The sequence below is a fragment of the Colias eurytheme genome, chromosome 10 (assembly GCF_061535395.1).
Source record: "Colias eurytheme isolate Ceu_HAF_F1 chromosome 10, ilColEury1 Martin Lab GWU primary, whole genome shotgun sequence".
NCBI lineage: Eukaryota > Metazoa > Arthropoda > Insecta > Lepidoptera > Pieridae > Colias > Colias eurytheme.
Window position 1 is genome coordinate 8,447,921 of NC_142989.1, and position 9,808 is coordinate 8,457,728.

Here is a 9,808-nt window from a genome sequence, read left to right on the forward strand (position 1 = left end):
ACCACTAGGGTATTGACCAACAATAAAATCTGTCTAGAAAAAGCGATCGTTCAATGTTCGATAGTTGACCGAATTCGCGTGTTAATTCCCCCCGCCAGTGTGTCCGTCCAGTTTTAATTATATCCGCTGCGTTCCATTTTCGCTCTCGCAAACCAACAGTGCGTTGCGTTGCTTCCGCGACTTGACGCCATGGTGATCGGTTGTCGAACTAACACGAATTATGATTGATATTATTATAAAAAAGTGTGCTCACACAATTTATTTTCCCCGCAATGTCCCCACTAATTAGCTGTCAAAATTGACGTAAAAGTGCAGCAGAATAAAACGGCGCGTTCACAGAATAATGAAATTTACACGGTGTTATTCTTGTGTTAGCAGTGATCGCTGGAGTGCGATCAAACGGATGGGATGTTGTGCTTCTGCTAGTCAATTAGGTAAAATCGCACTTTGGCAGGCTTCCCGAGCAGTTGTTCGACTTGTGTGTTTTGCGCGTTTGATTCGAGGAACGGAACAGCGCACGTACACCCTTATTTGGACAATGCACCGTTTTATTTACGTACGGACTGATTTATGGGCATTAAACTATTATATTATAGTATTCGTACTGTAAACTACTCTATTATTGAAGATAACTGCTATTGAAGACTATCTTTTCTTATTATTTCTAACTATCTGTACAACAATTTATTAATCATCCTGTGAACAAAGACTTGAACAGGATTCACAGCAAACTACATAATATGTGAAACATTACAATTTATGTGTACATATTAATATTAGCTCTACATAGAGTTTTCTTCCAGATGACGTCACACAAAAACAAATTAAAGACGTCAATAGTACCTCAAGGTAACATTACGACATCTACGAACTAAATGTTCTCTTCTATCTCCTTGGAAACATGGTAACGATGTTCATCTTCATTATAAATCTAGATACGTCACAAAATGCTACATTTTGGTACCTACCTACCTAATTTATTGTTTACAGTTTACACTATGAATTTACGCATAAATGTAACTACGAATAGCATTTCTATTTACTCCTGCTTTGTATACAATAATGGTCTAGCCAAACTTCTGTTTTACTATTGACTTTATGTCTTAGATCCCTATCTTTAGAAATATTATCAAACCGGTGAAAGGGATTATTTATTACAACAAACACCAAATATGAGTATTTTTTTAAAGGTAATAATTATGTACTATCTACAGTAGCAGGTTGAAATACTTAAAATGTTTATATGCAACTATATTATGACGCAAAATATGCAGCTAACTCTTGGTCAAGATCCAGTGCAGACTGCAGCGGATTTTATCTATTTCATTGGATATAACAATGATATTTAACTAATCCTGTCATAACAAAGCTTCTGAATTAAATTTGTTTGAAAATACTCTGTGAGAGAACAACAAAATGTGTACGACTGTTTTGGAAAGGAAACATTTGGCAAAACCTCAATGGCCTGGTAAACTCGTTAATCCGTTTCAAGAAAATGTATCAGGTCATATTGTCCTCGAGTATCTTTGTCGTCTTTTAACTTAATTGTATCACTAAAAACCCTTTCTTTATAACCATCTTCGACACTCAAAGGAAATGAAAACTTTTAAAAGTTTTATTGGTTAGATACTTAAACGTTGTTTTGCTTTTCTTTATTCGAAAAGGCCTCAATCAATGAAACAGATACTACACGTAATAAAAACATGATTAAAATTATAACACACCTAAAATGAGTTCCTTACAATCAGTAATTAATTATTATTAATTAGGTACTATTGAAAAAATATTACTTACAAGTGTTATAACACTTTCAATTTCGTTCCGGAACCATAGACATAAGACCATGATAGCGGACTTTAGAGTAACATATTATACCTACTGTGGTAACATTCTCTTTTGTTTTACCACAACCGAGTAATTTAACATAATAAGAAATAGTATAAAATATATAGCTAACAGGATTTACGCCTTTACCAATATTTAGTTGAGATCGATGAGCATTGTTTACATTCGTGCAGTTTACGTTTTCTTGTGTTCGTAGTGGTCTATAATAAGAAAAAATAAAAACAAAACACTACGTAACAATGAAATAATATACTTAGTAGTGTCATTAATGGATGTGTATTTGTATAATATGAGTTATGACTAATGAGACAAGAAGTTGCATATTATATAGAAAAAAATCACATAATTGAAACTACGATAGAGTCATCGTAATTATTTTCGTAAGTGATAAGAGGCTGGGCTACGACTTGACACATCTTGCACTTTGGTATTATAAGATTGTTAGTTTAATTTAATTTTAACATCTATCATGTGGATGTGGGTCGTTGAAATAGTTAGAAATATCTCGATCACTAATAGCACTGAACGTTAAAATATTATACGGGATGTAGCGACCTTGTAATCGATTATTTTACTTACTATTTTCAAACCGCAATCGTAATATTCGTTCCGGAACCATAGACATAAGACCATGATCATATTTATGCACTTATTTTTTGTACTTGCATGCATTTTTTTGTGTGCAGTATATGTACCTGAAAGATCGCTTATTTTGTAAACAAATGCTCCGCATACCGTGAAGAATGATTCGTATTCCGGAAACATTAAATAACGCCATTGTTTTTGGTGCTATCATCATGTAAATTATTATTTCTGTAAGACAAGATTCTTACTTGTACGAGATAATAATAGGTATATTCTTCTAGAAGAAGTCTAATTGAATAAATAAATGTTTGAGTTTAGCTTCCATTTACCTGTTTCTACTAACAAGTAAAAGCCGTTTAATTTTTAAATTCATTTAAGGATAGTCTTATACTTTAAGATTTTATTATAGAGCAGAAATTAAAGACCAAAGACAACACAAACGTAAGTGACGTATTTCAACGGACACTTTTTCCCATTGAGAAAATCTCTATACCTAGGTACTATAACTAATAACTATCTTTAAAGACAACATTAATGTTAACAAATAACTACGTATCGTCAAAAACAATAAATTCAAGATCTAAATCAGTTTGAAGATTTATGCTAATACAAAATCCATTTATAATATCATCTCATGGGATTTGAAAAAACTATAATAAAATGCAAGAACCCATACAACCCGTTCGAGCTGCTTTGAAAACGTATATCCCTGAAGATCCATCAAGTTTTACAACTTTTTTAAAACAGATCTAACTATATAATACATATATAACAAGCATTTAACACTATTACATTAGCAAACGTCTAGAATGAAGATGCCAAGTAAATATCTGTAGATTTGGCAGTCAGCGGCACTTTTGAAGTTTCAGATAACATCAAAATATTTCTTATATTTTCTAGTCATTATAACAAATGATGCTTTTACATGATGCGTATAATTGTGCACATTTTTGTGTTTACTTTTAACTTCTAAGAAAAATGTTGTTGTTTTAGAGAGTCACGACTCGGCGGTAGGTCTAGATTGGCTCTGGTTGGAATAATGGTTTTTAAACCTCAAGTCCCAAACCCAAGTGGCTGAAACGCACACATTAATGCTCGCTTTCGTATTGTGAATAAACATCGTAATGTAGCAGATAAACTAGGATGGGAGCCAAGACGAAAATATGCCACGGCGCGTTTTTCCATTGGATTTTGCGCTTTGGAAACGGACAGTAGTTCCCGCTGACATTAATTGTTAATTTGTTCAAGGAATGCGATAACGCGACAATGTCCTATCACTACCGCCCTTATGTGTCTTTCGTCGATGTAGAAGTGTATTGGCATGGATGTTCTACCGGTCGTTTTGATGACTGACGGTCATTAAAACTTTATCATTGCATAATCAATACTGAAACAACTTTTATGATGTAGAGCTCTTATTAAATGTAGAGTATGAATGTATGAGGAATGTACCTAATAGTGTGGTGGGTTTCATTCTGAATCATGTGTTGTTTGTGTTGTCTTGCAAGGTCACACGTGGTCATGTCCGTGTCACAAGATAGGCCGATGCACACGCGTCAAGGTACGGGTGTTCATTCAAGCTTCATTTCTATTTACAACACAAATATAATGAGTGACACCGCGAGCACTTCCACTGACGTAGGACCTTCGCGAGCGATTCACTGAAAACCGTTTGGACCGGCTTCCACTTGTCTCATTCCCGGAATAGGTTGGGCGGAAACCGGCCCATCCGTCAACGATTGACAAAGGCATTAGAAACGAAGAAGAACTAAACAATTTTGAACCCATTATGCTTGATGCGTTGCACTTTCCGCGGCCTGGACACTACTAGTTCAGGATAACGCTAGTGTTTACGTCCGTGTTCACTGTCAAATGTGTTATCTGTTATGTGAGCAGGTGCGGTGGCGTCGCGTCGACGCGTGCGCGTCTATTTGTGTCGCATCGTTACATAAAGCAGTCGTGTCCTCACCTCCTCTATCTTGAGGCTCGTGCGGACCACCTTGCGGGTGACCGCGGTCTCGTATGTTTCTTCGATTGTCTCCGCCATGGTTGCGATTCGCGTGTTGCGCGGGCGTCGCGCACGGTCGTTGAGGCGGTACTGAAGAGCGCGCGGTTATTTTTAGTTTTCAGTCGCCGGTCCGTGTGGTGTGCCTGTCTCATTCGAACTTGGGAATTGGGGTGTAATAAACCCAGGACGCTCGACTAAATTATTTACTTAGAACCTTCGCAATAGCTTCTGATCTTACTGCTCTGGTAAATTCTGAACGTCTGAAAAATGCTTACCTACCTAACTGTTTTCAATTTTCATACACAACATGATTTCCAATCATTTTTATTTTACTCCTTAGTCCTTACTTAAAATTAATACATAAGTCATACGAATTAACTGAGCTAAGTATATTCGAGGACATTGAAGCAATAAATATAATGAATACTGAAGCAAATATAGTGACGAGTAATGTAGCATGCAACATTACATGTAAACAAATGTCTTGATATAAAATGGTCGTTTGTTGCCCCGATTGACGTCGACCTTGCTTTTCTTTAATGACAACAGTTTAAAATACAATAAATTCCTCTCGATACATTGTCATGGACATATTCACTGGGTAGGGGATTATTGTACGAGTTATTTCATTCCTCTTCTATAACGATTGTATCAAAGAATGTAAACTAAATAAGTAAGGTAGTTGGTAAACATATGTGGTTGGCTCTATCAATGAGTTGTGTGTCAAAAAACAAAGGAAAGGAAATAAAAGCTGACTGTATGTGTAGATTCAGCCTCTATCCTGTCGAAGATTAGATAATGAATTAAATTTTATACATATTTGTTTATTTTAATACTTTTCAAATAAAAGTATCTATTTGTAAGGTGTAAACGCTGGGAGCTATACTTCCCACGTCTCAGATTGAAGTAAATCGTGTTTTATTTTTATATGCTTAATTGCTTAAACCTAATGCAGTGTATCTACGCAATCTTAACATTTCAGAGAACTTTTTTTCATGGAAACACTTTTCAGAGAATTATTACATGTCATGGTAAACACACGTCAAAGTCAGGTGACGTGATTTTGCAGCCGAAAACGACCGTTATTTTTTAGTTTTTTGTGTAGTGCTGAAAAAAAATTAGATAAGTAGATTTGAGTTTTAGCTATGTAAACTAGACTTTATTACGGTTGCGTGAAACGTTAAAATATGCCCAGAATCTTTTGTATATACCTTGGTAGAGTCGATTGAAATTAAGTCTATAAGTGGGAAGATAATATCATCCCAGTGTTCTTCACTGCACACGACATTCGGAAATTCTATATATGTACATATAAAATCCGTGTGTCTAAAAAAACGTTTTTAGTTGGTATGAGCAACTTATTTATTATTATTCATTATTTCCTGATCAGATAATTAGACATCTTAACTCAATTCATTAGTAGGTACCTATTGCTTTTATTTTGTTTTAGAAAAATGCCTTGTTTAGGTTGAAGTCATTCATTTTTCAATTCCCGAATTCTTCCCTTAGTAAAAGAAACTTGCATTGATGAGTACTTTCACCTGCTTTATTAAAAAATATGATTTATATAATTTTTATGATAAAATTTAATTCACAAGTGAAGTCAGGGCAACTAGCTAGTGTTTTAAAATATTGGTGTCATACTGGACACTGGGAGCTATAGTTCCCACCAAAAAAAGGTTACTTCGCCCCCACTAACCCCTCTTTTATGTGTATTTTTGAAATCTACGACCCAAAATTACCCAGGAACGTATCTTACTTTTTTGTTAACTCCTCCACAGGCTCGCGTTTTAATAAGGGTTATTCAGTATCATATTATCATAATATACGTAGAGTCAATCCATACTATCCTTACTAATATTATAAATGCGAAAGTAACTCTGTCTGACTGTCTGTTACTCAATCACGCCTACACTGCTGAACCAATTTGCATGAAATTTGGTATGGAGATATTTTGATACCCGAGAAAGGACATAGGCTACCTTTTATTGCGAAATATCATGTACCACGGGCGAAGCCGGGGCGGACCTCTAATAATATTATATATAAATGCAAAAGTGTGTTTTTTCGTATTAATGTGACATGGCCATGGGTAACTTTTGACAGCTCACAGCTGTATGTTGTGTGTTGTGTGTTGTACCCATAGAAATCTAAATAACAAGACACTAGAAGTCGTAAGCGTGCGTGACCTTGTCGCCACTCAGGTGATTTTAACATCACCAGTGCATTCGTCACTGTTCAGTTGCTCTGGAGACGTACGAGTGTATACATGTTGTGTTTCAGCAATTCCCATTGCGGAAATTCTTCCACAAGTTGTAATTATACTTATAAAGGAATAATATTTCATTATGGTAATTTTCCTGGCGTATAGAAATTTTCCTGACTTATAGAAATTTTTGTGGCAAAGAGAAATTTTCCTCACGTATAGAAATTTTCCTGGCGTATAGAAATTTTCCTGACTTAAAGAAATTTTCCCGACGTATAGAAATTTTCCAGACGTATAGAAATTTTCCGGACTTATGGAAAGATTCCTGTCTTAAATTTTCCTTTCTTATGGAAAATGTCCTTTCTTATAGAAATTTTCCTTGTGGAAATTTTCCAGCTTATAGAAATTTTCCCGACTTATGGAAATTTTCCTGTCCTATAGAAATTTTCCTGGCGTATAGAAATTTTCCTGGCTTATAGAATTTTTCCTGACGTATAGAAATTTTCCTGACTTATGGTAATTTTCCTGGCGTATAGAAATTTTCCTGACTTATAGAAATATTTGTGGCAAAGAGAAATTTTCCTCACGTATAGAAATTTTCCTCACGTATAGAAATTTTCCTGGCGTATAGAAATTTTCCTGACGTATAGAAATTTTCCTGACGTATAGAAATTTTCCGGACTTATGGAAATTTTCCTGTCTTTAATTTTCCTTTCTTATGGAAATTGTCCTGTCTTATAGAAATTTTCCTTTCTTATGGAAATTTTCCAGCTTATAGAAATTTTCCCGACTTATGGAAAGGAGAATGCCCATGAAAGTATGGATCACAGTATAGTGTTGCGTCAATGCCAGAGTGGTTTTGGAGGGTTCTTCGATATTCAAAAGATTTTTACCAATTGATTTTTTTGTGATAAAAACAGGGGTTTTCAAGATATTGAGAAAAATGTGAATTAACCTCAAAACTTAAATAACCCCGATTTAGTTAGGTTTATGTGTGATTTAGGTAGTATTTTATCGTCTGAAGGTTATTTTTCGTTTAACATATTTAATCTATGCTTATGCTTTCAGACAAAGTCTATCGGCTAGTGTAGGTAGGCACCAGAAATCTTCCTGAGACGGATTTCAAGAAAACCTAAATCTATATAAAAAAATGCCAATAGAGCTCGAATATAGATTGTTTTATTCGGTTTACATGTTGTTGTTGTTTGAATCATTTTTTTAACAATGATTGCTTTAGTTTTTTTATACCTATCTATCGATGATCGATACAAAAAAATTATTTTTAGTTATTTAAATAATACATCCACCGGTACACAGTGACTAAAATCTATTTTTAAAGTGAAACTTTTATTACATCGTCTCAAACTTTTTGGTCTGTGTAGCGCATGTCGCGTGACGGTCGGCTGCCGAGTAGGTATAAAGCAGTGTTCGGATCCGTACGATAATAATTATCGTACACTTTTACCGTGGTTTCATAAAACCACACAACATTTTTGATAATATGTTATTTTTTGGTTTAAATAATTTAAAGTGTAATGAGAATATAATGACACAATAGTGAAAAGTGGTAACCTGACTTCAAGATCTAAAAAAATCACTTTGATTATATATTATTTACTATATTTTTGAGCGTACCGAAAAAATCCTAGTCACTGTTTCCTCCCTAACCTGAAAAAACTAAAGGGGACCTAACAAAAAAATTGTGAGACCTTAAAGGACCTAACGGAGACATTTTCGACCCAAAATTCCATTGATGGGGAAATTTGCATTGGTAATAAAACGCCAGTATAATTTTCGAACAAACGTTATATTTTAATCGTAGTATATGTATTATTATTAGTCTGTGATTTTAATGTAGAACAAACTATAACAACTAAGAATGTTTATAAACTAATAATGAAAAAAAAATGTATTAATAATTTTGAAGGGCGGCCAACCAAACAGTATATTTCTATTTTATTTATTGTTAATAAACATTTAACGAACAAACAATTAAGAACAAAACATGAACTAACTATATGGCATAATAAAAATTTAAAACTAAAAAAAAATTATGCGGGGTCAGGTTTGGTGAGCCTCATCTACTTAGGTATTGCGGCTTAAAATATACTTTGTATCAGAGACATCTAGGGGTGAATAGAAGAATCGAAATTAATAATGACTACATCTTCTCTCTAATAGATGGCGCTGCATTCAATTTCAATATTATACATTTATTTTATATCAGTGACATCTAGTGGAGACTAGCAGAATCGAAATTTATAATGACTACAGCCTCCTTCTAATAGATGGCGCTGTATTCAATTTCAATATTATACAATTCATGAAATATAATACCCTATAAGGGCCGATTTTTCAATCGCGAGATAAACAGTCTAATAACTACCCCTCGAATAGATTTATTCAATTATTTATCTAACTCATTACGGCTCGCCTATTTTTCAATCGTGTTTTATTGGATGAATAACTATCTGACCAAATATTTCCATATTGGCAGCACTGCTCTCGGAGTGGCGAAACAAACATATTAAATTAGTCAGGTTAGAGCGGGATAGAGTCAAATCTTGCAATTTGTCAACAACCGTCATTATGACTCACGTCAGGAGTGCACTTGTCTTCTATGATTGTTGATTGTTGTTTTGATTCGAGTAAAGAGTTTGGTTAAATTTGTGTTTCAATTTATATATTTTACGATGGAAACGACATACTTAAAGGCAGCGTTCGGCAAATTTTCAATGGCATGTCATCAGTACTATCAAAAACATCAATTTCAATATGATTTTAATTGATAATAATTATATAGAAAGAGGTTTAATTGTTAATAATTCTACTGAATTCTACGCTCTATGTTATGACATACGAAAATATCTCAAATTTGACGCGTCAGTTGTCAACTCAAACGCCTAAGGGCGTATTCAGAAAGAAAGCTTGAAACTTATAAGCGCTTGTCGGCGCTTGTCATGTTCATATATTTTCCTGTCATTTTCCTGTCAGTGCTGGTAACCCGCGCAGGAAAATATATGAACATGACAAGCGCCGATAAGCGCTTATAAGTTTCAAGCTTTCTTTCTGAATACGCCCTAAGGGAGTATTCAGAGAGAAAGCTTGAAACTTATAAGCGCTTATCGGCGCTTGTCATGTTCATATATTTTCCTGCGTGGGTT

At 34.4% G+C, this 9,808-nt stretch overlaps 1 protein-coding gene across 1 annotated transcript in view; it reads right to left on the reverse strand.

Moving 5' to 3' along the window:
* The window catches only part of tmod (tropomodulin), a 59,803-nt gene extending 55,245 nt beyond the window's left edge, over positions 1 to 4,558 (reverse strand). Inside the window, exon 1 of the transcript XR_016457147.1 lies at positions 4,400 to 4,558. The gene's annotated coding sequence lies outside the window, so the exon portion shown is untranslated. The remainder of the gene's footprint in view (positions 1 to 4,399) is intronic.
* Between the last annotated feature and the right edge of the window lie 5,250 nt (positions 4,559 to 9,808).